The 26,353-nt window shown below is 38.8% G+C and overlaps 1 protein-coding gene and 1 long non-coding RNA gene across 2 annotated transcripts in view; one reads left to right on the top strand and one right to left on the bottom strand.

Moving 5' to 3' along the window:
- Window positions 1–13,602, top strand: part of LOC136871622 (uncharacterized) — a 180,761-nt gene extending 167,159 nt beyond the window's left edge. The window contains exon 4 of the long non-coding RNA XR_010859775.2: window positions 13,421–13,602. This is a non-coding gene — a long non-coding RNA (uncharacterized lncRNA). The remainder of the gene's footprint in view (window positions 1–13,420) is intronic.
- LOC136872163 (whirlin) overlaps window positions 1–26,353 on the bottom strand; it is a 1,631,916-nt gene that overhangs the window by 425,689 nt on the left and 1,179,874 nt on the right. The gene's annotated exons all lie outside the window — the stretch shown is intronic.

Genomic DNA, 26,353 nt, shown 5'->3' with positions numbered 1-26,353 from the left:
GCATGCTGAAGGTGAAATGGGTAGATAAAATCACGAATGAATCGAATTGGTGAGACGAGATGGATTTGGCTAAATTTGACGAGAAGAATGGATAGAATCCCCGAATCAAAGGAATTAATCAGACGCTGCCGGGAATAAAACTGATAGCTCTATGAACCGAAAGCAACGACGTCGATGACCATTCAGCCTGCATATTTTAGCTAGACAGTGAAGGAGAATATAAAATCTCCTACTGGTATGCACTGCATGGTAGTTGGCATGCCTCGTGTGACCGTTATAAAATGAGTCGCACCATAAAATCTCACCATGGGAAGAAACGAGCAATTTCTACATTGTATGCAAAAACAATGGAAATGGAAAACAGTAATTAATGATTAATTATGACGTGACAGCTAATAAATAAGTATAGTGGTAGCAGACACGATACAAAGCTACCGTGACTACTGCACTAAAATATATATAATAATAGCCTATTGAAGAGTCATGGACGCAGATTTCCTACCAACTAACAATAGCTTTACTGATGATACTTGTAGACTTTACGGGCGAAAGCAGAGACGTCGAACTGAATGCGTAACGGACACACAAACCAAACCAAACCAAACGAAACCAAAGCAAACCAAACCAAACCAAAGCAAACCAAACCAAACCAAACCAAACCAAACCAAACCAAACCAAACCAAACCAAACCAAACCAAACCCAACCAAACCAAACCAAACCAAACCAAACCAAACCAAACCAAACCAAACCAAACCAAACCAAACCAAACCAAACCAAACCAAACCAAACCAAACCAAACCAAACCAAACCAAACCAAACCAACAGCATGGCGCAACAGCCCCGAAGGGCCTTGGTCTATCAATTGACCGCTGCTCAGCCCGAAGGCCTGCAGATTACGAGGTGTCGTGTGGTCAGCATGACGAATCCTCACGACCATTATTCTTGGCTCTCTAGATCGGGGCTGCTATCTCACCGTGAGACAGCTCTTCAGTTGTAATCACGTAGGCTGAGAGGACCTCGAATTAGCCCTCAGATTCAGAATCGTTCCCGGGGCCTGCAGGCACGCTACCCCTACGCCGTGCGTAACGGACACATACTAACCGAGAATTCGTTTTTCTTTAAGTTGAACAACGCTGTGTTCTACCTTAAATAATTATATGTACTAGTTCGCATTGCACAGGTACACTTGTTAACGCAAAATATGATCATCTGAAATTTTCTAAGTTCCCATGTGCAAGAACGACTGAAATGAAGAAACATGCTATCTGTAGTAATATGAGAACAGTTCTTGTATTTATCCTGAGATAGTCTATAGCTCGACTCGCATTTATTTTGACTATCCACCGATTTACAACAACATAAAAAAATTATGTTATTGTATAATTTGTGTACATTTACAAATTATGTACAAACAAAGAAATCACGATTTACATAATTTAAGATAATACTTCCTAAGTTAGACTTCTCAGAATGTATTACATTTCCTCATTTTTTAAAAAAATTGGCTTTCGGTCCGATCGATCATTTTGCCAGCTACAATTTTGTATGTTTCTTATTAATTATGAATTGACTTGATGAAATGAACTTATACATTTAAGACGAACTCAAACATCCAGCCCCCGAGCTGGAGAAATTAACCAGACGAAGTTAAAATCTCCGACCCGGCCGGGAATCAAACCCGGGGCCCCTTGAACCAAAGGCCAGCAGCCATGGAGCCGGACGAAATTCTTTTCGTTCACAATAAGCTTTACGTCACACCGACACAGACAGGTTTTATGGCGACGATGGAATAGGAAAGAGCTAGGAATAGTAGGAAGGAAGCGACCGTAAAATGAACATCATTATTATTATCATTATTATTATTATTATTATTATTATTATTATTATTATTATTATTATTCTACCGAGCAAGTGGCTGCGCGGTTTAAGTCTTACAGCTATCAGCTTGCATTCGGGAAATTGTGGGTTCGAACCCCACCGTCGACAGCCCTGAAGATAGTTTTCCGTTGTTTTCCATTTTCACACCAGCTGGGGCTGTACCTTAATTAAGACCACGGCCGCTTATTTTCCACTCCTAGCCCTATCCTACCCCATCGCCGCCATAAGACCTATCTGCGTCGGCGCGACGTAAAGCAAATTGTATAAGTAAAGTTTCAAATTCTTGACATCCAGGAATCGAACCTGTGTCAGACGGACGGGAATGCATTATACTGGCAAGGCCGGGCAATTCTTAGAGTTTTGTTCCCAAGAAAGCGGATTGTCAGCGGCATTTTAGGGGGTTACTAAGTGCGAAAACACAGTGCTCTTGACTTCGATGACTTTAAAAAACTCTTGTAAGACAAATGTACAGTCACTTTAAAAAAACGTATTGTATTGTATGGAAAGTTACTCGTAGGTACTCTTTTGTAAGAAACAATTGAACAAATAGTTGTAATGTTCGTCTTAGGTATCCACAAGATTTGTACCTATATGGGAGGTGAATTATTTTGGAAAACAATTAAATTTACTGCCCTTGTTGGCGAGATGTAGTGTTTATAGTGCGGGAGCAATTTGTTACTTTCATTGACCTGTCTCAGTCTCATCCTTGGCTTTGACAATATGAAAGTGACCGAGGTATGAGCGAAGCTAACAATACCATTTCTTATACAGCCAGTCCCTGTTATGAATGGTGTGAAAATATCGTTCATAGGGTCGGTTGGTGCATGCATTTCAGTGGGCTTGGTAGATTGATATGCAACTGAAACTTCCGGCTTGGTGAGGAAAGCAACGGGCCCTGACATGCCTATTCAGTGACGCCTGAGCTATCTATGACAGCTTTCGGTGGCGCTGTGGAGGATCAAACCAGCCTTTGGGCTGAATACCCAAAATACATAAAATTAAAATTACATCTAAAAAAAATCTATGTACAATATCGCATGATCTCTTAAAGCTATCGTTCGTTCGAACGGATGTTAAACAAATGATTACCATAAAAATGAAAGGCCATGGTGACAGCAATTATTACATACTACTTTAATTAGGCATCAGCACCTATGATACCTTCTTTCATTAATGTACGTCAGTACCATCTTCTTCCACGTGTAAGTCACCATTTAATTTTTCTGTGATAATCTTCCACGTTACAAGACAATGGCAAGGTATCCTCAGAAGACAGTCCGGTTCTTCATATCGCTGGAGGGTTACAGCAATACCCCGTTATGGCCTGGGTCAAGCTGACCTCGACTGAGGCGGTCGGTACGTATGGCAACAGGGCGCCCGAAGCATCAAGTTCAAGGTAAAACTAACCCTGAAAGTCAGCAGGTGGCATAACGAAACGCTTTGCATGTTCCTTAAAAGAAAAACTTGTCTGCTAAATGAACTCTTTCTAATGTCAGCTCGGTTATTCAGGTGCATATGAAATGGGATTTTGGGAGGATTCGCTTTCATGCAAAACAAATCGGAGATGTCGAAAGAAAAAAATAAATTTCTACTCTAGGCTGGTAATTTACATCTACATATATAAGAGTTTTGTCTGTACATTACTCAGAATTTAAAAATAATGGTATTTCTGTATCGGTCGTATCCACGGTAATAAGGAAACGCACATTTTATCTTCCCATAATTTCTGTCTGTCTGTATGTATGTATGTACGCGCATCACGAGAAAACGGCTGAAGAGAATTGAATGAAAGTCGGTATGTAAAGTCGGGGAATAAGTCGCAACAATCTAGGTTATAAATAATTTTATTCACCCTGAGTGAAATGGTAGTTTAAGGGAAGGTCTAAAATTTAATTCTCAAATATTTATGTTATTAGTGGTCCTATCAATAAATACGACATAACTGAAGTTTTTAGTATTACATTTCCGACAAATTATGTCTTATACATTTTCACCGTACCGTAACATATTCACGAATTTGGATTTTTGTTGCTAAGTCCATATCAGAGCCGAGTCACGAGAAAATGGGTAAACAGCATGTAATGAAAATCGGTTTGTAAAGTCGGGGAATAAGGAACTACACTCTACGCTATAACTATTTTTGAAAGACGCCCTAAATAACACAGAGTGGAAAGAAAACTAAATGTGAAGGCCTACAATATCTTGTACATAAAATTAAACAGCAATAACATCACATTGACCATTGTTTGTTGTGATGTGCTTTGTCTCTTCTGTTGCCACTCATTTCTGATAGATGGGATTACTGCTGCGTACGGAGTATAACGGCCTGCCTGAATATTGGCGGGGAGTAGCTGGGGAGTTAGATAAATTTCTTCTTTAGCATGCCATTTTTCTGGTTCCTAAATTTTCTGATACTACTGGTACGTAACACACTGGTTCATCATAGCATACGAGCTATTCAATCCCTACTCTGAGGCATTGATTGTTATGAGCAATGCGTACATTTAACTGAATAATGGCAGAGGAGTGTTCACGGAAGTCTGCGATCTGGTCATTCCAGCACTGAAACTTTGGACTGTTAGATCGGCACCGTAGTACTGTTCGTTAAAAGTGAGAAAATGTGCGGTTTTTCATTTGATCGAGTATTTTATGTGATAACATTGTTTTGAATCGCTACATTCCTACTGACGTCATTGTAATGACATATGTTGACTTCAGTTGGAAAAACCACAAAGACAGTCTTTCTGAGAATTCCGTAGCAAAGCATGGATACACGAGATTGTAATGAGTAAGTATTAGTTGTCCAGCACCAAACTATACGTGTTTAGGCAGATAAAGTTGAACACTTCGATCTTTGGTTTACGTAACTTTCAGCGACCATCTTGGGGATATCGTTCCGACGTGTTTTCATATACTTAGCCAATAAGTCATCTCTTTCAACGTCTGAAGGGTCTTGGAGGAGTGAGTGAGTACCTAGGCGTTAATAACAGGAAAGTTCTTAATTAGAGTTATCACATAAACGGTATTGTAAATAAAGGGTTCAGATCTCTGCACATGGTTATGAGGGTATTTATGGGTTGTAGTAAGGATGCAAAGGAGAGGGCATATAAGTCTCTGGTATGACCTCTAATAGAGTATGGTTTCAGTGTATGGGACCCTCACCAGGATTACTTGATTCGAGACCCGAAAAAAATCTAAAGAAAAGCAGCTCGATTTGTTCCGAGTCACTTCCGACAAAAGATTAGCGTTACGGAAATGTTGCAAAGTTTGGGCTGGGAAGACTTGGGAGAAAGGAGACGAGCTGCTCGACTAAGTGGTATGTTCTGAGGTGTCAGTGGAGAGATGGCGTAGACGAATACGTTTGAGAGGTGTTTTTAAAAGTAGGAAAGATCACAATAATACGAAGATAAAGTTGGAATTCATTTATAAGGTGATGATGATGATGTTTTTTGCTTAAAGGGGCCTAACATCGAAGGTCATCCGCCCAATTCATTTATAAGAAGAGGAGTTAGGGATTGGAAGAACTTTCCAAGCGAGGTGTTCAATAAATTTCCAAATTCTTTGCAATTATTTAAGAAAAGCCTAGGTAAACAACAGGTAGAGGACCTGCTATCAGGGCGACTGCCTTAAATGCAGATCAGTGTTGACTGATTGGCGATTGATTGAGACGTAAAAGCTTTCACTTGACACTCGGTAGGAGAGAGTGGTCAGCTCTGTGCCCCCAGGCATTAACCTCTTATTCTTTTTTGTGAGGTGGCTGATATTTCTTGATGCATGCAGTACATTTTCATCTGTCTCTTAGCACAGTCCAGCTTAAATATCCCAGTTGCATTTATGGCTACGAAAGTATGGAAGCTGTTATGTTATAGCTGGTGCTGAGTTATGCCAATTCTGAGCACGCTATAATGCTCGGTTCACCCAGGAGGATTAGGGTTCAATTTCTCGTCCAGAACTCGAAACATTTAGAAACTTAGTTTCTACTTCTGGATAGGCACATAGTTCTGAGGTTCACACAGCCTGTACATAAAGTGACTACCGCATTAATTCCTGAGGGTGTAGGCTGCCAGGCATAGAGCTAACCATTCTACTGTACTCAGTGCCGTGGTTACGATAGTGGAAGTTTTTACCTTCCATTACTCTAAGGACCTTCATTGTTTCTACAGAGTTTATGTTAAAAGCTTACAAGCATTCTTATGAATTAAAATAGCGAAGAATCCAATAAACGGGAAATTCATTAGCTTCTTACTTAGCTTAACTTTCTAATAACAGTTAATAATATATCACTGAGGCAATGGACTCTTCCTTATGACAATGTTTGTAAACATGCCCCAGCTTTATTTTAAGGACTGAGGTATTAAAACCACCAGCCAGATACTAAACTGAGACTGTAAGCTTAGGTTATATTTACTCTGAAAGGGTATTTTCTGAAGCACTAGAAGGAAAACAGGAGGGCATTGTTGTTAATGGGATCACAATAAATAATCTGCGATATGCAGATGATACTGTTCTGCTTGCAATAAGTGCTGAAGATCTGCAGGCATTACTAAACTGTGTAGCTGAACACAGTGCTGCAGCAGATCTTCGTTTAAACTCGAAAAAGACCATAGTAATGGTCATAAGTAAACATGCCATTCAACCTGATAACTTTACAGTATCTGGCATATCACTGGAGCAAGTGCAACGCTTTAGGTATCTCGGCACCGTACTTGGTTACAGCTGGAATAATGCTGTTGAATTAGGTCCCGGATTGAACAGGCAAGGACTGCATTCAAGAGAATAAGCAAACTTCTCTGTAACAGGGACTTTAAGATCAATCTCCGTCTCCGTTTACTTCGGTGTTATGTATTTTCTTTCTTATTTTATGGTGCCGAGTCTTGGATCCTAACAGAAAACACCACCAAAAATTTCGACATTTGAGATGTGGTGTTACCGAAGAAGAAACTTGACTCCTTCAGGTTATGTTACAAGGAAAAATTGAAGGAAGGAGAAGTAGGGGAAGAAGTAGAATATCTTGGCTACGGTATCTACGAGAATATTATGGGCTCAGGACCCCCACTCTTTCCCGAGTTGCTGAGAACAAGAACCAGATCACCCTGATGACAGGCGACATCCGATGAGGATATGGTTGAAAAAGAAGAAGAAGAAGCTCCGTTTACGCTATACAGACGTGGTGTAACAATTTGATGACTACCAAGAAATATAAGAATGAATAAAAATATATAAATAAATAACAATAAAATAAAACTTCATAAAATACTTGAAATGAATTAAATTAATAAAAATATTTAATGGAAATGTCCGTAGTATGGGCGCCAGAGTTCACCAGAATGGATCCCTCGAATTTAGATAGAGCATGATAATTCTTTATATCCCAGGGCGTGCACATAATGCAGTGTACTGGTACATCTGCTTCGGGCCTTACCTAACCTTCTAAGAACGACTAAATAGGTAGGAACTGCACATAGGTTCATCAATAACTCCACTGATTCTAAAATATCTAACTATATTCTCAATCAAATCCGTGCATGAGCGCCTCATCAATACACCAAAATACATTTATAATACACAAACAAAAGGTTGTTGGAAGACTCCATATTTACAACAACAACAATGAAAATAGTGGGAAAACGAAAGCGAGAACTAAGCTACCATTTGTAGTTAGTTCGTTGAACAATGTACATATATGTATATACGAACCTTTCACTGTCTCTGTATCAACACGATTTGCCGATTCTCATAATCAGCACTTATAACATCACACAGATACTGTACCTCGTAATACTGTGTTCACAGACTTTAACACTTGTTGTAAAGATATATACATTTAAGCAACACACGCTTGTCGATCCTGAACATAAATTATGGAAAGTCTGAGATAGCATTCACCAACATATAATGCCAAGCCGCCACAAGTGCTACAATACCTAATGCGTAAGCACTCCACAATATGTCGACCAGCCACTTTCCACGAACATAACAAGACTACGTTCCACAAACGTTTGAAGTCCAGTCCAGTATAGGGCACCAGTCTCACTCCAGTACCGTGTATCAGCACTACTTCATTCCCGTGTGTCCGCACTACTTCCTTCTCGTACTGTGTGTCTCGTTGTAGTTTCTTTCCGCTGTGATGTCAAACTATATAAAGACCTCAGGTCTCACATGATTCGCCGAGATTGATCCTTGTCAGCCAATCATGAGTGATCCTCTTGTCAAGATTATGCCCTGAACTTCTCCTTGGTCCCAAGACATAAACAAACTCTCCGGGGTGTTTCACATGAGTCATAGAACTTTCCTAGTACAACATCAACAAGCTCATGTGATTCTGGACTATTCACATGATTCATCGAAATTACCGACAACAACAAGTACATCTCATAAGACACTGGGATGTCCGCATGAGTCATACAAATTACCAGAGTCCAATATAGCAATGTTTTCCCACTCGTTGTTCAAAACAAATTACTCATACTACATATATGGAGATCTCCCAGCTTACAAATATAAATGACAAAATATACAAATAATAATAATAATAATAATAATAATAATAATAATAATAATAATAATAATAATAATAATAATAATAATAATAATAATAATAATCGAATACTGACAATAACATCTCTCACTTCTACATATAGTGCGAGGGTGTGATATATGTACTATCACAGTGGTAAAGTGGCGTATTTCGAGAACAAATTAAATTAATTCAGTATTGATACTCTCCCGGGTAATCTCATCCATCAACGATATGATCATACAGATTTTAAGGCGTATTGTATTTTTCCTGATTATCTGTAGTCTATTTATAAACGATATTTTCTGCTGCGTGTCAAGAAGTTCTCTCACGAAGAACACCTCAAAAAGCGGCTATAAAAACAAAGCAAAGCAAAGTACTGTAATTGAACCATTAAAGAGCAGCTTTGATATAAAAACTTGACAAAATTCATTTCACAGTTTATTAACTTGTTGAGCGACGTTATCGCGATTACGTTCAGAGTCGTAAAATGCGCTCAAACTCGACCACGTTAACAGAGACTACTTTATGATCTCTTCTACTTCGTTTTACTGTAACAATAGGGTGTGTTTTGTTTAAGCTGATCTTATTTCATATCTCTTCCCGTTCACAGTCATAAACATGTAACAGAAAATGCATAATGGTTCTTGGACAGAAATTGAGAGAATATAGTTGAATGTGATTCTATTACCATTGCTTATATAATTATCTGTATCCATTGGCTTGACCGTTTCACTTTATTTACCAGTACGACAGAGAACATAACGCATAATATATAATGATTATTGGAAAGCACCATGTGTTATGAACGGAACGACGTGTATTGAGGCTTTCCTGTTTAATACTCAAACATTTCAATATCTGTGATGGCATGATGATGATGATAACGAACAACATTTACATAATTAATTAACAAGGAAGGAGTATCAACGATTCAGAAGTGCGAGAGAGTACAAATACAGTAGAACTTCATTAATCCGGACTAATTGCAGCTCTAGGTTTTCCGAATTAATGAAAGTCCGGATTAAACAATAGTACATTATGCAACAATCTTATAATGGAAATAATTAAGAGACGAGTATATCATTTCTATATGAGTAATTTGATTACCATTATAGGCGAGTTGCATACGACTGTTTATGCTTGACGATAATTATAACTCTATTTTTTAAATATTCATAAATTTCTGTCGAGATGTCGGTTGACAGTTGAGTTTACTGAACAGAACGCAGAGCGCATGCGCTAGATTATTGATTTTCCGTGAGTGGATGAGAGACCTTGACAATGTCATATGTTTTCAAAGCTTTCTTTCAAACACAAATTGTTTATTGTACAGTTGGTGAAGTGAATTTGCGGGATTATGCCGTGTGGTTGAGGAATATTGGAAGTGGAACGTTCATTGATGTTGATATGTGTGTCCGACATGTTTGATTTTGGAAACAAGTGCGAAGCTAGTGCGTTGAGTGCAGGTGTGATTGGTCGAACAGTTGTATCATAATGAAAATGTGAACTCTGATTGCTGGAGAACCGGTATCGTAATGAAAATAAGAACTCTGATTAGTGTAGAACCTGTATCATAATGAAACTTGAACTATAATGAGCATCATTAAGATTCAGTTTACCGAGCTCGATAGCTGCAGTCGCTTAAGTGCGGCCAGTATCCAGTATTCGGGAGATAGTAGGTTCGAACCCCACTGTCGCCAGCCCTGAAAATGGTTTTCCGTGGTTTCCCATTTTCACACCAAGCAAATGCTGGGGCTGTATCTTAATTAAGGCCACGGCGGCTTCCTTCCCCTCCTAGCCCTACCTTGTCCCATCGTCGCCATAAGACCTATCTGTGTCGGTTCGACGTAAAGCAACTAGCAAAAAAAAAAAAAATCAGTTTCCTGGCATATAACATTTATTTTTCGGCATCGTCGAGCATAAAATAACTTATGAAATGTGTCCAGGTACATACTTAAACACTCTGTTCAGTAAAACGAAAGCGTACAGTACAATATTTTAATTTTAATAAATACGAAGATTATTTAGAGTACAAGATGTAATGCAATACAGTATTAGACTCTACAGGATACAGAGTAACTAGTGCAGTACAGAATTAGAACAGGGGCTGCCTGATCGAGGCGGTAAAGGCGTGCTCGGTTCGCCCGGAAGGACGTGGATTCGAATCCCCGTCAGGAAGTCGTAAAATTTAATGAAACGAGATTTCCACTTCCGGAGGTGCATATGGTCCTGAGGTTCACTCAGCCTACACCAAAAATGAGTACCAGGTTAATTCCTGGGGTCAAGGGCGGCAGGGCGTAGAGCTGACCACTCTGCCCCATCACGTGCCGAGGTTAACAATGGTGGAAGCCTTTACATTCCACTCCTCTAAGGGCCTTCATGGCCTGTACGGTGGTGACTTTGCTTTGCTTTTTTACAGAATTAGAACATGACAATCAAGGCACGCCTTCACTGACCGCACTTGACACATTTACTGGTTTGAAGAAACTGCTGATCTTTTGTTGTCTTCCTTTGAAATTAATTTCTTTCATGATAAACTCACGCAAATGCCTCAAGTATTCATAATATGCAGACATGTTATCGTCGTTGTTATCTTCAACGTATTTAAGGACAATGTTTAGATGGTCTTTAATTTCACTAAGTTTTGTCTTAGGGTTAATAATATCACCTGATTCATCCTGGTCATATTCATCCATTTCAAAGCTTTCTGCGCTCGTAACTCAGCTTTATACTTTGCAGTTATGTATTATTATCAAACGGCTGTCCAGATTAAGCGAAGTCAGGACTAATGGTTCTACAGTAATTATTAAAAAATAATGAAAATAACAACAACAATGTTACTGGCTTTACGTCCCACTAACTACTCTTTTTTTACGGTTTTTGGATACGCCAAGGTGCGCAATTTAGTGTCTCAGGAGTTCTTTTACGTGCCTGTAAATCTACTGACACTAGGCTGACGTATTTGAGGACCTTCAAATACCACCGGACTGAGCCAGGATTGAACCTGCCAAGTTGGGGTCAGTAGGCCAGCGCCTCAACCGCCTGAGCTACTCAGCCCGGCTAGTGAAAAATACTTGTTAGAATAAGACACATATGATATTGAAGGATGTAGACTATTGACTGTTGTTAACGTAAAGCTGTAGTGTATATCTCCTAATATGTGGTTTATGCAAGAATCAGGCGAATAAAAAAAAGTACACTAACAAATCTAAAATACAGAAAAGGTGATTTTGCATATCAAATGAATTTTTAAAATCTGCTAATCGTTTCTGTCTCTGAGAGACATTTGAAATTTCTTAGGCCAGGGAATGCATGAAAAGTGATCTGATATGATTATGTTTTATTATATTAATTTATTGACTGACTTTCTGCATGGCAAAAATATTGAATGTGTAGAGAAGACAAAATTAATGCGCCCAACCTTTACGAAATAATTAAATAATTAAATCAATCAATCAATCAATCAATCAATCAATCAATCAATCAATCAATCAATCAATCAATCAATCAATCAATCAATCAATCAATCAATCAATCAATCAATCAATCAATCAATCAATCAATCAATCAATCAATCAATCAATCAATCAATCAATCAATCAATCAATCAATCAATCAATCAATCAATCAATCAATAGATAAATAAATAAATAAATAAATAAATAAATAAATAAATAAATAAATAAATAAATACGGAACACTTCACGAAAGAAGCGCAGTGATCCATACATGGAAAGCTAAAGGAGATTTTAACAACTTCTGAACGACAGGAAACATTAGTACCTAAGTGAAGGATCTGTCATTTGGTGTACAATTCCTATTGTCGCTATACACTTTCAGTCTGCAAATAAATATACTGTACTTTTCAAAAATAAATGCCACAATATTCGTACATGCTTTATATTTCTGGAACAGTTACTTATCAATAACATTTGTTAGAAATATTAGATCCTCTTATTTTCAAGGTCTTTCATTCTTCTTTATTATGTAACTATAGAAACATTTTACTGTTGAAAACATTTTTAGCAGACGAAGTAGGAGTCGCCATACTACGAAAAACGTTAAATTAAGCAATTTGCTCAATTGTGCCGAAAGTTGGAGGGCTAAAGAGCCAGGGAAGGTTTCAAATTGTGAGTCGTGGATAGTTCTGCCAAACTAAAAAAAACACACCAAAAAACAAAATATCGAAATCATTTCCGGCCTAAACGCAGTTTCGGAAAAGCAGCCCAAATCGCTTGCTTCTTTACTCGTTTTCTCGTTGATTCAAATCCCATTATTTTACTGTAATGTGTTCCTTGGTTCAATACCCTCAGGCAGTTTTTGATCTTTTGTAAAATGTCTACACGAAATATAGTTATAAGGGCTTAAATGAAACTCTGCATTGACTCACATTATCGTTCGTAGTAGTGCTTAAGTGAAACTCTGCATTGACTCACATTAGCGCTCGTAGTGTTGCTTGAGTGATACAATGCATTGACTCACATTAGCGCTCGTAGTGGTGCTTAAGTGAAACTCTGCATTGACTCACATTAGCGCTCGTAGTGTTGCTTGAGTGATACAATGCATTGACTCACATTAGTGCTCGTAGTGGTAAAAATAAAGGTCAATAGCTAATTTAATTGATCGAATTAAGAAGTGGATTTTAATTTTACGAATAAAAAAAGAATATATTCTACTTTATTATATTTTATTTACCTAAAATTCGTAGCTCATATCCCTATGATCTCTTCAACATTGAGTTACTTGCCTGAAGGACTAGAACTGTGGATTTTTATTATACTACATTTTTGCAATATTTGTTATGTTCCTTTTGTTTGTTACGTAACGTGTGAATTAATGAGCTTTAATTTCATCACTCTCCCACAGAATGTGGAATTCTATCTCATTGACCGACTGAAGTGCGCTAATCATTATTTAGATTCTAGTCTGGAACTCTAAAAATGTATGGTGACTAATCAAAATCTATTAAATTATGTGTTAATGGCAACTGTTTAATTAGTATTCTTCACTTATGTTTTCAGGAGCAGTATTGCAAGCAATTGACGTAAGCAGAATCACCAAAACTAAGGATGGAGTCATGGTTGCTGGATGTCAAGAGGGTGCGCATTCCACGTCCCAAGTTCGCATCTGCGCGCTATCCCAGCGAACCGCCCAAGGATTACGATCTTCGCGATGAGGCCAAGGCCAAGAGGGAATATTCGGCGCGGGAATTGGCTAAGGCGACGGAAGAACTGCGGAGGGCTGTTCAAGAAAAGTTATAGCCAATCACCTGCACAAATGCAGGGTGACAGGAACTAAGTGTCAGTTAGCTTGCGAGTGTCTGTTGTGAGACACGGTCAGTACGGCCATTTTATGTTGGCCATGTGAGACTGGATACAGGTGGCCAGGCCCCGCAACAAACTATGTGCCACATGGATCGTAATTCAGTACAAGCGGTAGCGCCTCGCCACAGAAGTGTGTCGCTAGACCCGTAACTCATTGCAAGGAGGGGGCTGTGTGTTATGTTCTACAGTATATAATGTGGTATGATACGCATGTGAACATGAGAATAAATAAACGTGTTCTTTCTCGGAGCTTGATCAGTTGGGCAATATATTCTCCAGCTAATAAATAGATATACATTAATATTTATAAAATGTAAAGTATTCCTAGAACAATTAGTGATAAGTCGCCTTGCTTACTCCCAAAGTAACGTTTATCAAACGTAGCGATACAGAATAATTCCTAAGTTTACTTTGCATAATTAATTTCAAATATTCATTTTCATGTTTATCTACAAAAGTGATAAGCCTATTTCCAGCATCAATGTTTTCTACTGGCAATTAAAAGCACCCAGTAACAAATGCCAATTCCTAAAAACATATACAAAAACTAGCACTCTAATTTATTCATAAAGATTACTTTTCCGAAACATGGCCCTCTCATGCATGAATATAGAGGAAAATGAGTAAATTCATAACTACTTCTTGGTGGCCAAATTATAATATAAATTTAGCACTTTCTAATTACATTAATGTTTATTCTTTACTAGTACTGTTCATTAAGCCGGACCCGTGGTGTAGGGGTAGCTTACCTGCCCCGGGTTTGATTTCCGGCCAGGTCGGGGAGTTTTCTCTCAACCTGAGGGCTTTTTCGATGTCCACTTCACCTACGTGATTAGAATTGAGGAGCTATCTGACTGTGAGATGGCGGCCCCGGTCTCGAGAGCCCAGAATAACGGCCGAGAGGATGCGTCGTGCTGACCACACGGCCCCTCGTAATCTGCAGGCCTTCGGGATGAGTAGCGGTCGCTGGGCAGGACAAAGCCCTTTCAAGGGCGTTAAGTGCCGTGGGGTTTGATTTTTCTGGTTTGGTTAGTACTGTTCATTACAATCTGGTGAGCTTCAAAATATAGATATTTTGTTAACATACATGCTTTCACGGCCCGTACTTGTGGACATGATAATTATAGGCTTTTGGGTTTATGCCGTGTCAAGAAAACAAGGTGAAACTTTTTAGGTTTCGCAAAGAACTTTGCCTCGCGTCTTCAGAAGAAAATCTCGACAGTTCACGAGGGAGACGTCCACAGTAATGAGCGTTTGAATTTAAGAATTCATTATCATTGGAGCTGTAGTGGTACGCTCATTTGTCTGTTGTCCTCTCTGTTACTCCTCACTTACACACTGTGTGATAGAACATCTTAATTGAAGCGTAATGTTGTTATCATCTTCCGCTTGGAGCGCTGTGCCAAAATACAGCGAGCCACCTGGTGACGAACGAGCGTACCACTACAACTCCAACGGTAAAGCATTCTTAAATTCAAACACTCATTATTGTAGAAGTCTTCCACATGAACAGCTAAGATTTTCTTCTGAAGGATACTGATATAAGTTCTCTGCGAAACGTTAAGTGTTTCACCTTGTTATCTTGACTCGGCATAAGCCCAAAAGCTCATAATTATCATATCTATAAATATTCTGCTCCTTGATTAGCAAAATCGCACGAATACAGTCCCCTACTTCGTTTATTTCTGCCAAAATCTAAAAGAATACACCCAACATTCTGGGAGTAAGTAGCTCTTGTCATATATTGACTATTATTTGAACTACCAGTTCAATAGGATCGCCGCGAAAATATGAATAGGCATAAGCAGTGTAATTACTCATCATAGGCGTACGGGACATCTGCTATCGAATCCGGACTCCATGCATTGAGTGTGTTAATAAAGACGTGGCTTGGTTTGGAAGTCGTAGTGCAATATAGAATGCAGTGTTTACAGCATTCCCAATTAAAATTTCTAGCAGAAGAATGTAACAATTCTTATGAAGGATACGTATACATTTTACTTTATTTGATGATGTGTTCACAGGATACGTAAATTTCAGAATGTCTGGTTTGTCACCTCAAACTATGTAGCATCTAGAATTAGTTGCGAGAATACTTGCTTGACTGATCTTTATCTGAATGATTTCATGTTTATTAGACTACCATGCAGCAGCCATGTAACAAGTCTTCTTGGGAACGAAATTTGTGTCTGTGAGTTGAAGCTATTTCTAACATGAATGCGCTGCTATGCAGTTTCTTATCATGTTCAAGTTTACCATTTTTCTCGGATGAGTGTGAAAGTAATTACTGTTATGTCTGTTACGTTACTTTCCTTATATATGCAGTAAAGTTTTTATATGCAAAGGAATTGTGTTCAGAGAAGTGCAAAAATATTAAAACCTAACCACTGTTCTTGATTTATTTCCTTTGAAAACTATATAATTCGATTTTCAGTTTATTATGTGTACCTACCAGAATATTGTACATATTGGAGCTGTACTATATTGTTTTACACTTTATTTTTTCTACCCAAATGAAGTACCGTACATTCCACATCAGTTGTTACGTCAACCTTCTCAACATAATCTCCTCGTAACTGTATGCACTTTTATCGATGTGTCAGTCTCTCCATACCTTCCTGAGTGCTGCTTACCCATGCCTTAACAGCTGTGTCCAGTTCTGCAAAATGCGCAAAACGGCGACCACGCAGAGGTTTATTCATGTTCCTGAACAGGTGATAATCACTTGGTGCCAAGTCGGGAGAGTATGGTGGATGTGGCAGCACCGTGAATCCCATTTGTGGCTCATGGTAATGGAGCTATGTCTCATCACCAGTCACAAGCCTAGCCATGTAGTCGTCTGGATCTTGATCATGGCGTTGCAGAAGTTCTCTGCACACGTTCACACGCCTCTGCTTTTCCTCTGCAGACAAGAGTCTAGGCACACACGTGGATGACACCTTCCCCAACTATAAGTGGCCGTGCACGATCCGCTGCAGGATGTTCCGGCTAATTCCCGTGACTGTCTCTATTTCCGTAAATGTGATGCGTTTCCTTCGATCCGGGCAATGTTGGCTGGTGTTGACACTGTCACATTCCTTTCAGATCTGGTTCCCTTGTCCGCCCTGTTTTGCAAACTTCACCCAGTTGTAAACTGTTTTCCGTGACTGTCACCAAGCGCCGATGAATTTCTGCAGTGGTCACGCCTTCTTTCCATAGGAAAGAATTCGTATAGCGCTGTCCCTGACGGTTGCTTTCCATGCTGTCTGCCCCTACGCAGACAGTGTTGTTATGAAATAGCTATGACGAGGGCATTCGTTAGCCCCAGTGCGTGTGCTGCTACCAAACGGTGGAACAAGACACTAGTTACACGCCACCACCTTCAAAAGTGAAATGTGAACCATACCAGGACGTAAAAAAATAAAGTTTAAAACAATACAGTACGCCCCTCGTATATTTAAAATAAATATCAACATTAAACTTTTGTAACAATCAAATGGTTTATCTGATTTTTAAGAGATTATAAGCCCACTGATCGGTGACTGATGTTACAGTAAGTACTGTGAAGGTACTTTCTTTATAGAATATATGCAGAAAAGTAAAGTTTATATATGCAGTAGAATGTTTGGAGGAGTGTATAAAAAGCAACTAACACATAACCATTGTGTATGATCTATTTGTTTTTGACAATTATCTAAGATAATTTTCAATTTACTATGTGTACCTACTCGAATGTTGTATATTAAGAATAAACTTTAAAATTTTTTATACCAGTCAAAAGGTTTATCCTATTTAAAATATAGAATATAATCCACGTGACTGCCTTCTACAATGCTGAGCATGATCTCCGTAGAGGGAGTCTCCGAGAACCACTCTAAAGAACATAGCTGTGTTACCTTCAACTTATCCTTGTCCTTGCATCTCCACTTTGTTGACATTACGTTGAACCTCTCTCTTGGATTACCGGAAGTTCATCAGATTAGCTGTGAGGAGAATGGTCGATGCCTTGAGCCTCGAGGTTACGCAAGACCGTCTAGTCTACAGCCTGTTAAGACAGTAACGTTCAGTGCTGAGTGCCCGAGTTTATTTTACTGTTTGAGGTGTTCCCACTCTACATTTCAACTTTAAATTATTTACCAGCTCTGTGATAGAAATACTTCTTTCTTAGTCGCTTTTCTCATACTCTGGTGAGGTCGCAGGTGCAAACTTTACTTCACGTGTCGGCTTGGCCCTGTTCTACGGCTAGATGACCTTCTTGACGCCAAATCTATACAGAACGATGTCTTCACGCTTTTGTGACGTGATATGGACTAATGTTGAATGTCAAGAAAACAAAAATTATGGTAACTACACCTGTCAATTCATGGCATGCAGAAGGAGAAAAATTGGATTTAGTCTCCATTTTCAACTATCTTGGCTTACATATTTCTGTTGATGGTGCTGCAGCCATGAAATCAAAAGACGATTGCTACTTGGTAGAAAGGCAATGACCAATCTTGACAATATCTTAAGGAGTAGAGACATAACATTAACAACAAAGTCCGACTCGTTGGCTGAATGGTCAGCGTACTGGCCTTTGGTTCAGAGGGTCCCGGGATCGATTCCCGGCCGGGTATCGGATTTTAACCTTCATTGGTTAATTCAAATGGCCCGGGGACTGGGTGTTTGTGCTGTCCCCAACATCCCTGCAACTCACACACCACACATAACACTATCGTTAACCACATTAACACGCAGTTACCTACACATGGCAGATGCCACCCACCCTCATTGGAGGGTCTGTCTTACAAGGGCTGCACTCGGCTAGAAATAGCTACAAGAAATTAAAAAATAAATTAACAACAAAGATCTGTATAGTAAGGGCTAAGGTTTTTCCAGTTGTGATGTACGGATGTGAGACCTGCGCCATAAGAAAAGCTGAACGCCGTAGAATAGACTCCTTTGAATTGTGATGTTGGAGGAAAATCCTTAGAGTCCCATGGACTGCGAAGAGAACAAATAGGCCAGTTTTACAGCAAATAAAACCAGAGTGTTCCTTAGATGGCCTAATCCTGAAACAGAAACTAAGCTACTTTGGACACCTCATGAGAAGACACAATTCATTAGAAAAGACCTTAATGCTGGGGAAGATCGAAGGCACAAGGAGAAGAGCACGGCAAAGAATGAGATGGATTGATAGCATCACAGAAGTACTAAATTCCAGCTTGGAAAATCTTCGGGAGGCAGTGCAGGACAGAAGAAATTGGCGTATTTTAATTCATGGGGTCATGGAGAGTCGGAATCGACTAAAAGAATAGAGATAGAGATGAAAAATTACAGGAAATGTCTGAATGTGTATACTTAGGAAGTAAAATCACGAGTGATGGCAACAGTTGCCGTAAGATATTGAGTAGGATTTCTCAAGCTAGGAATGTCTTTTGATAATTAAAAGAACCTGTTTACAGTAAAAGCTATGAGTCTTAATTTGAGGATACAACTGTTGAAGACCTATGTGTGGAGTATTGCTTTATATGGAAGTAAAACTTGGACATTAAGTGAAAGAAAAAAAAAGGACTACTTGCATTTGAAGCTTGGTGCTATAGGAGATTATCTGGGGAGAAATGGTCACGAATAAAGAGGTGTTTAGAAGAGCAGGAAAGAGAAGATGTTTTATGACACAAATAAAAAGACGGCGGGATCATCTAATAAACATGATTATTTATTATATTGTATGCTTTTGTATGTGTTGAAGTTAGGGCTCACGGCCATCTCCTACACTTAACCATAATATATAGTCAGATGATTTGGAAAATTAACATTGTTAACAGTCTCTGGAAACTACCTAAATTAATGAAGTAATATTATAACTTATTCTAATTGTTATTTTTATTATTTAATTTTACCTATCTACATCACCTAGCTCTGAATCATACTTGAACTGATACACACTAACATTCACAAAAGCTGATCAAGTATTTAAGAGGAATTCTCGACAAGACCCTTTAAATGAGACTATTGAAGTGCTAGTACGTATACTGACAGGAGTGTGTTCCATAGCCTTGCCCCAGACACTTGGAAAAATACAGATGAATGATTAACCGGTATTATAAGGGTAGAAGTCGATCTGTTATTATGTTCATGGATAGATGAGAGGAAGTTAAAATGTGAGGATAGGTATTCAAATGTAAATTCGTTCAGAAGTCGAAACATTAGTGTCGCAGTAGGTAGATTTCTTAATTGGTCGATTTTCAGCCAGGATAGCTTCTCATAATAGGGGAAAGTATGTGTCCTAAAGTTCAAAGAAAATATAAATCGTATTCAAGAGTTCATTTCTCTTTGAAGTTTCATAGTTTGTTCTACAGCTGTATCAGTTCTACGACATCACAGAAATAAATTATTTGAAAAAAATGAGAGTTTGAAAAGTTTTATTTTCATGCTGTGTGGAAGAATGGATTGCTTCATATTTAAGGGTTGGAGAGATGCATATACCTTTCTGCAGACATTTGTTATTCCACTTTAACGTGTCATTCATTACAACGCCTAGGTTTTTTAACAGACTTCTGAAAAGGTATAGCTTCACCACAGATTGTGAGGTAGGCTGTTGTGAGATTGTTTACGTTCGTTAGTTCGTTAGGGTTCCGTAGAGCGAAAACATTATAGAGGTTGACCGAGGTTAGATTATACGACGCAAATATTAGATGACATGATATGTGATTCCTACTACGAACTAAAATGGAAAGCAGAGAAACGTGAAGAATGGAGAGCTGCTGCCAACCAGCCTCACGGTTGATGACTAGAGAGAGAGATGCAGGTAGATGAAGAGGTATGCTTTGAGACAAATTCAACTCCTTGTTCCCAGGCCAAATTAATTAACCAGACGTGACTAAAACTCCCGATCCCGCTAGGAATCGAAGTCGGGATTCTCTGAGCCGTAGACCGTGACGCTGAACAGTAAGCGAAGCAACCAGATGATCTTATTTCTTACGTATTTTTGTCTTACTTATTTCTAGCGCAACGTATGGTTAGGTATCGCATAAGCAGTGAGAGTTCTAAGGAGATTGTACCCCTCATATTTATGCCAGTTTATTTCTAGAAATGTTGTATCGACTGAAGGAGACTTGCTTCTCGTTAAGGGGAAGCTATAGTGAAATTTCTAACTTCTATAATTTTCACTGAATTTTTACCATTTTTTTCTCAGGTGTAAATCCTCTGATATTGTAATGTTTCCAACGTTCAATATTGTACCTATAAAATTTTTTGATTAGGCCTTTTTTACTTTCCTGTTATCAGCATCGTTAAAAAAAGTCCCCGGCAACACAATTATTTTCCACTTGGCACCGAATTTTGCACAAATATGATCGATAGTTACACTAACAAATATCAGTGTCATTGTTTGTTATTTGAAAAATATATTGGCATGTAGAATTTAAAAAATATGTGATGTTTAATTTAAAAATATGCTTACACACAACATTTCGTAGGTCGGACATAATTTTGAATAACCTTCCAACCTAAAATGGTCGTTATAATTTATGCATTAACTATCTAACTACTACTGTATAACATTTCACCTACATCAGAAAGAAATGCATGATTAGGGACTCTCTTTTTATGAAAGAAAACATGAAGATTTTGCTAATCCATAAAATGCAAAATAAAATTTATGCAAGTTCAACTCATTTTAGAATTGCCTTGCACAATAATTGTGCCCTTCGGACTTCTTTTCTCTCTCCTCCAGTGATATTTTCATTACCTTCTTGTTTTTACTCAGGTCTCTGTTTTTACCAGAGCTCGTTTTCCTGCTTTGTTGGGGCGTATGCTGTAGAACATGGGACAGTTAACTGCCAGCGCAGCACCATTTAAAGGAGTGGCTGTGGACTTTAAAACTGACAACATTTAAAAAAATAAAAGAATTTTTGATACTACGCACATCAGTGTATTTTTTAGTGTTCTAAATCTGATTTCGATATTTTTCTTGAAATGCATGAAATTTCACTATAACTTCCTTTAAATAAGATTTCCCGAGCTCGATAGCTGCAGTCGCTTAAGTGCGGCCAGTATCCAGTAATCGGGAGATAGTGGGTTCGAGTCCCACTGTCGGCAGCCTTGAAGATGGTTTTCCGTGGTTTACCATAATTAAGGCCACGGCCGCTTCCTTCCAACTCCTAGGCCTTTCCTATCCCATCGTCGCCATAAGACCTATCTGTGTTAGTGCGACGTAAAGCAAATAGCAAAAAAAAAAAAAAAAAAAAAAAAGATTTCATTACTACATGAAAATTGGGTCCTACGGTATGAATTGGTCTCAATATTCATATTTCACAAGGAAAGTTGTCCTAGCTTTCTCCTACAGTCCATTTCAATGTCCAAATATTCAATTTGAGAATCCTTTAGAACATGTTTAGAACAAGTTTTCTTTCAGCGTCTTTATAAATGTTACAGTAATTGTTATTCCTGGGAAAGTAAGTAACTCTTTATTTTTTGCAGTATTAATCAGTTAATAACTGGATGGTTTCCGTCATTAATTTGCAATTCAAATCGTGGAATGTAGTAATCTTGACAAATTTGGATGAAGTAAATTTGGAACTATGCCATAGACGAGTGTCATTATGAATCAACGCGAGACTTCCGGTTCTGTTCTCGCAAGGACGTTAACTCTTAGAGATCAATGACCCACGGCGGTTCTCACGCCTGGTCCCATTCATCTTGTTAGCAACATACAAGTAGAAACAGGAAATATACCTTAAGCAGTGGTCAGTCCTAGCTTTTATAATTAAGAGGAAATGGATGAATCTCACTAACGGAACCCGCTGGTAGGTTATTCTGATTTCACACTCCTTCTTTTATGGTCCATTCCATTAAGTTTCTTGGGGGCTACACCATCCGGCGATTCAAGGTTTGAACTTTGATGCTATCAGAAGTTATTCTGAAAGTTATTTTCTCCATTATTTGACTAATTAAGGACTGATTGTAGGATAGTTCATTTCGTGTCCCAGACGATTGCACCAATTACAGGGTGGTAGGAAACAAAGTGAAGCGGGTATATTAGCGTTAGAGATTTAGTTATACTGATAAATAAATTTGAAAGAAATAATTCGATATTTCACGCCATTGTCACTTTATCACCTGCTGAAGTTAGCCAATCAGATCGCTTCGCGGGTGAATTCAAATGGGCATTGTGAGGAGCTGTTGCTACATCTGCACGTCGCCTTATACCGGTTTGAGAGCACAAATTGAAGAAATAAAACTTCGCTATTGGAGGGATTTGAACACGGACGTCCGAGCTGACAGCATGACGCCTTAGCAAGTACGATACGGTAAAAAAATGAAATCGCGTAAGGCTTTTTTAGTGTCCGGAGTGTCCGAAGACAAGTTTGGCTCGCCAGACGCAGGTCTTTTGATTTGACGCCCTAGGCGACCTGCGCCTCGTGATGAGGATGAAATGATGATGAAGACGACACATACACCCAGCCCCCGTGCCAGCGGATTTAACCAATTATGGTTAAATTTCCCGGCTCTGCGGGGATTCGAACCCGGAACCCCTGTGACCAAAGGGCAGTACGCTAACCGTTTAGTCATGGAGCTGGACTACGATACAGTGACACTGGCTGAAACCACGGTCTGTTTGATGCTGATTTCTCGCCATGACGCTCAAGCCGGTCCAAGCCACCTGCAGATTTAGCAGCATGTCTTCGCAAAGCCCAAAGCGATCTGATTGGCTAAGTTCAGCAGCAGATAAAATGATACCGGCGTGAGATTTTTTAACAGTATGACCAACCCTCTAACACTAATATACAGTGAAACCCCCTCTAAGTTGGACACCTATAGTTCGTTAAAAATGTGTCCAATATAGTTGGGTGTCCAATTTACATGGCGGGTGTACACTATTTCAAAAGTACATTGACAGTGAGCTAGTGTGTAGTATATACATAATAACTTAAGAAAAGTGGTTCTTTGAATTTATTACAGTACAGCACACTGAATTCATGCCTACTAAAAAGGGGCGCTTACACTATTGTCTTATGTTTTATTTTACTGTATAGTACTCACCCTTTACTGCTTAGCGAAAAAGTCAGTCAAAAGACTGTATTGTTTTTCCACTATTGTACAAGCTCATTTTGATTCAATTTTCCTACGCAATCCAAATACAGTTAGCTGCCACCCCCGCAGGCCCGGGTTCGATTCCCGGCTCTGCCATAAAATTTGATAAGTGGTATGAGGACTGGAACGGAGTCTACTCAGCCTCTGGAGATCAACTGAGTAGAGGTAGGTTCGATTCCCAGCTCAGCCAACCTGGAAATGGTTTTCGGTGATTTCCCACTTCTCCTCCAGGCAAATGCCGGGATGGTACTCAACTTAAGGCCACGGCCGCTTCCTTCCGCCTTCCTTGTATATCCCTTCCAATCTTCCTATCCCCCACAAGGCCCCTGTTCAGCATAGCAAATGAGGCCGCCTGAGCGAGGTACTGGTCATCCTCCCTAGATGTATCCCCGACCAAGAGTCTGAAGCTCCAGGACACTGCCCTTGAGGCGGTAGAGGTGGGATCCTTCACTGAGTCCGAGGGAAAAATCGACCCTGGAGGGTAAAATGATAAAGAAGAAGAATAATTCGAAGAGAGTATCAATAATTTCTGGATGGTTATACACAAACGCATAACGTTCCAACTCATTAACACACTGAACAGTTTTTAGATGAATAGGTGGCTCGTTGGGGACAGAAACTGTATCTTCTTCTTCTTCTTCTACCACTGCTACTTTTTCACTTTTTGTAACAATCCATCAATTATTTCATGAAATATCATCGTAGACTTCCATTACAGTTACGAAATCACTAAGAACACCAACTTCTCACAGTTCACTGCGAAGAACTTCAGGGAGACATCTCAATTCCTCAGTTAACACATTTCACAATTGTTTGTTTAGACACGTCCACCCAAGCACCATGGATCCAGCAAATTGCATTGAGGACCGTCGCACTCCGTGTACATTCGATTGCATTGTTACACTTATCAGCCTCCTGTTTTAACAGTATTGTCTTTAAATGCTCTTGGATAGGTGGCATTTCCAATAACAGTGTTAAGATTGCTTTCAGTAAACTATAACAAAACAGCAAAACAACCAGCTTGCCCAGTTCGATTGTAGTTCTGGGAGAAGAAAAGAGGACTAACCAACAACTCAATTGTTTACCGTGGTCCAAAGTAGCCAAAAATCGAATAAATAATAATAATATAATAATAATAATAATAATAATAATAATAATAATAATAATAATAATAATAATAATAATAATAATAATGGGGCCGATGACCTAGATGTTAGGTCCCTTTAAACAACAAGCATCATCATCATCATCAATAATAATAATAATAATAATAATAGAGATAAAGATTCGGGTCAGAAAATGGGATGGACTTTCTCCACTTCAGGGATGTAGGCAGAGAAAGTTCGCGTCAGATAGCGCTCGTGTACTACTGGGTAAGCGCAAGGCGATCGTCTTATGTTTCTCCCAATCACCTGCGAGTAATGTATAGAATGTGACCGAGTTTTCTGAGCTAAAGCCGATTGTATCTTCTCTAATTTTACACCAAGACTATTTTAATTAATTGTATAGGTATATCTCCTAGAATATTACGGACGATTTTCAGCGTTTAAGCCTTAAACAGATGAAAAATGAGCTACGGACCAGAAACGCTAAAACTAGCGGGAGGAAGGAAGAATTAGTACAGCGGTAATTAGAAAATTATAACACACTTTATTATCCAAATAATGAATAGGATTCAGCATGCCTTTTCCTGAAGATTACAATTACTTGAGTATTGTACATTGATAAATATATAAATGTACCTCCACAAGACTTAAATCATACAGTAAATATATATTTAAAGACGCACTTGCTCCCCTTGCTTATAGACTTCGCTTCATGTATTCTTTTTAGGTTGATGGCTTACATGAAACCTCAGATACAGCCTTTGTCTACCACCAAAGGCATGTGAATATTCTTGAGTTTCCCAGTGCCGGTTCCTTTGAATATTTGACCATCAGCCATAAGGTGAAGATCACTTTCACAAATATGCGCCTGATGGATTACTTCGTATTTAGAAAATCGTAAATAGATGGAGCACCTGTTTCCAACTACAAATCATTATGTTATGCTAGATACAGACTTATCAGTGAAAAGTGTTTTGTTTATAAAAGGTTAATTTCAATCGGGTGAAATTCTAAAATGCATTGCTGTGAAATCCGAGTACACAAAACATAAGACCTATAATGTGAAGCTTATTTTAGGATTACCTGTTGACATTATAGGAGGGGAATGTGAACGTTTTGCTGGAGCAGGCCCCAAGGCATGTTGTAAGCATATTGCTGCTGTAAGCTACGCATTAGAGCACTTCCCCAAGACTGGTATTATTCAGTGTTCAGAAACATGCAGCCAAAATGTATAAACTTTTCAGCATCCCTCTATCAAACGGCTGAGGCCAGTTAGCCTTATGAAAGTGGAACGTATGCCCTTAGAACAAGTTTTGCTATGTATAATCTCAGTTGCACCAGTTATAAGTCTAGTCGAGGGGTATTTCTGTCTAAAAGCAACTCCTTAAATTGGCAGTACATGAAATTAATCCAAACATTAAATATTCTCCCAACAATAGTTTTATGGATTCCGAAGTAAAGGCCTGGT

This window comes from Anabrus simplex, chromosome 4 (assembly GCF_040414725.1).
Source record: "Anabrus simplex isolate iqAnaSimp1 chromosome 4, ASM4041472v1, whole genome shotgun sequence".
NCBI classification, from domain to species: Eukaryota; Metazoa; Arthropoda; class Insecta; order Orthoptera; family Tettigoniidae; genus Anabrus; species Anabrus simplex.
The sequence above is the reverse complement of the archived record's forward strand: the minus strand, read 5'-3'. Positions and strand labels throughout refer to the sequence as shown.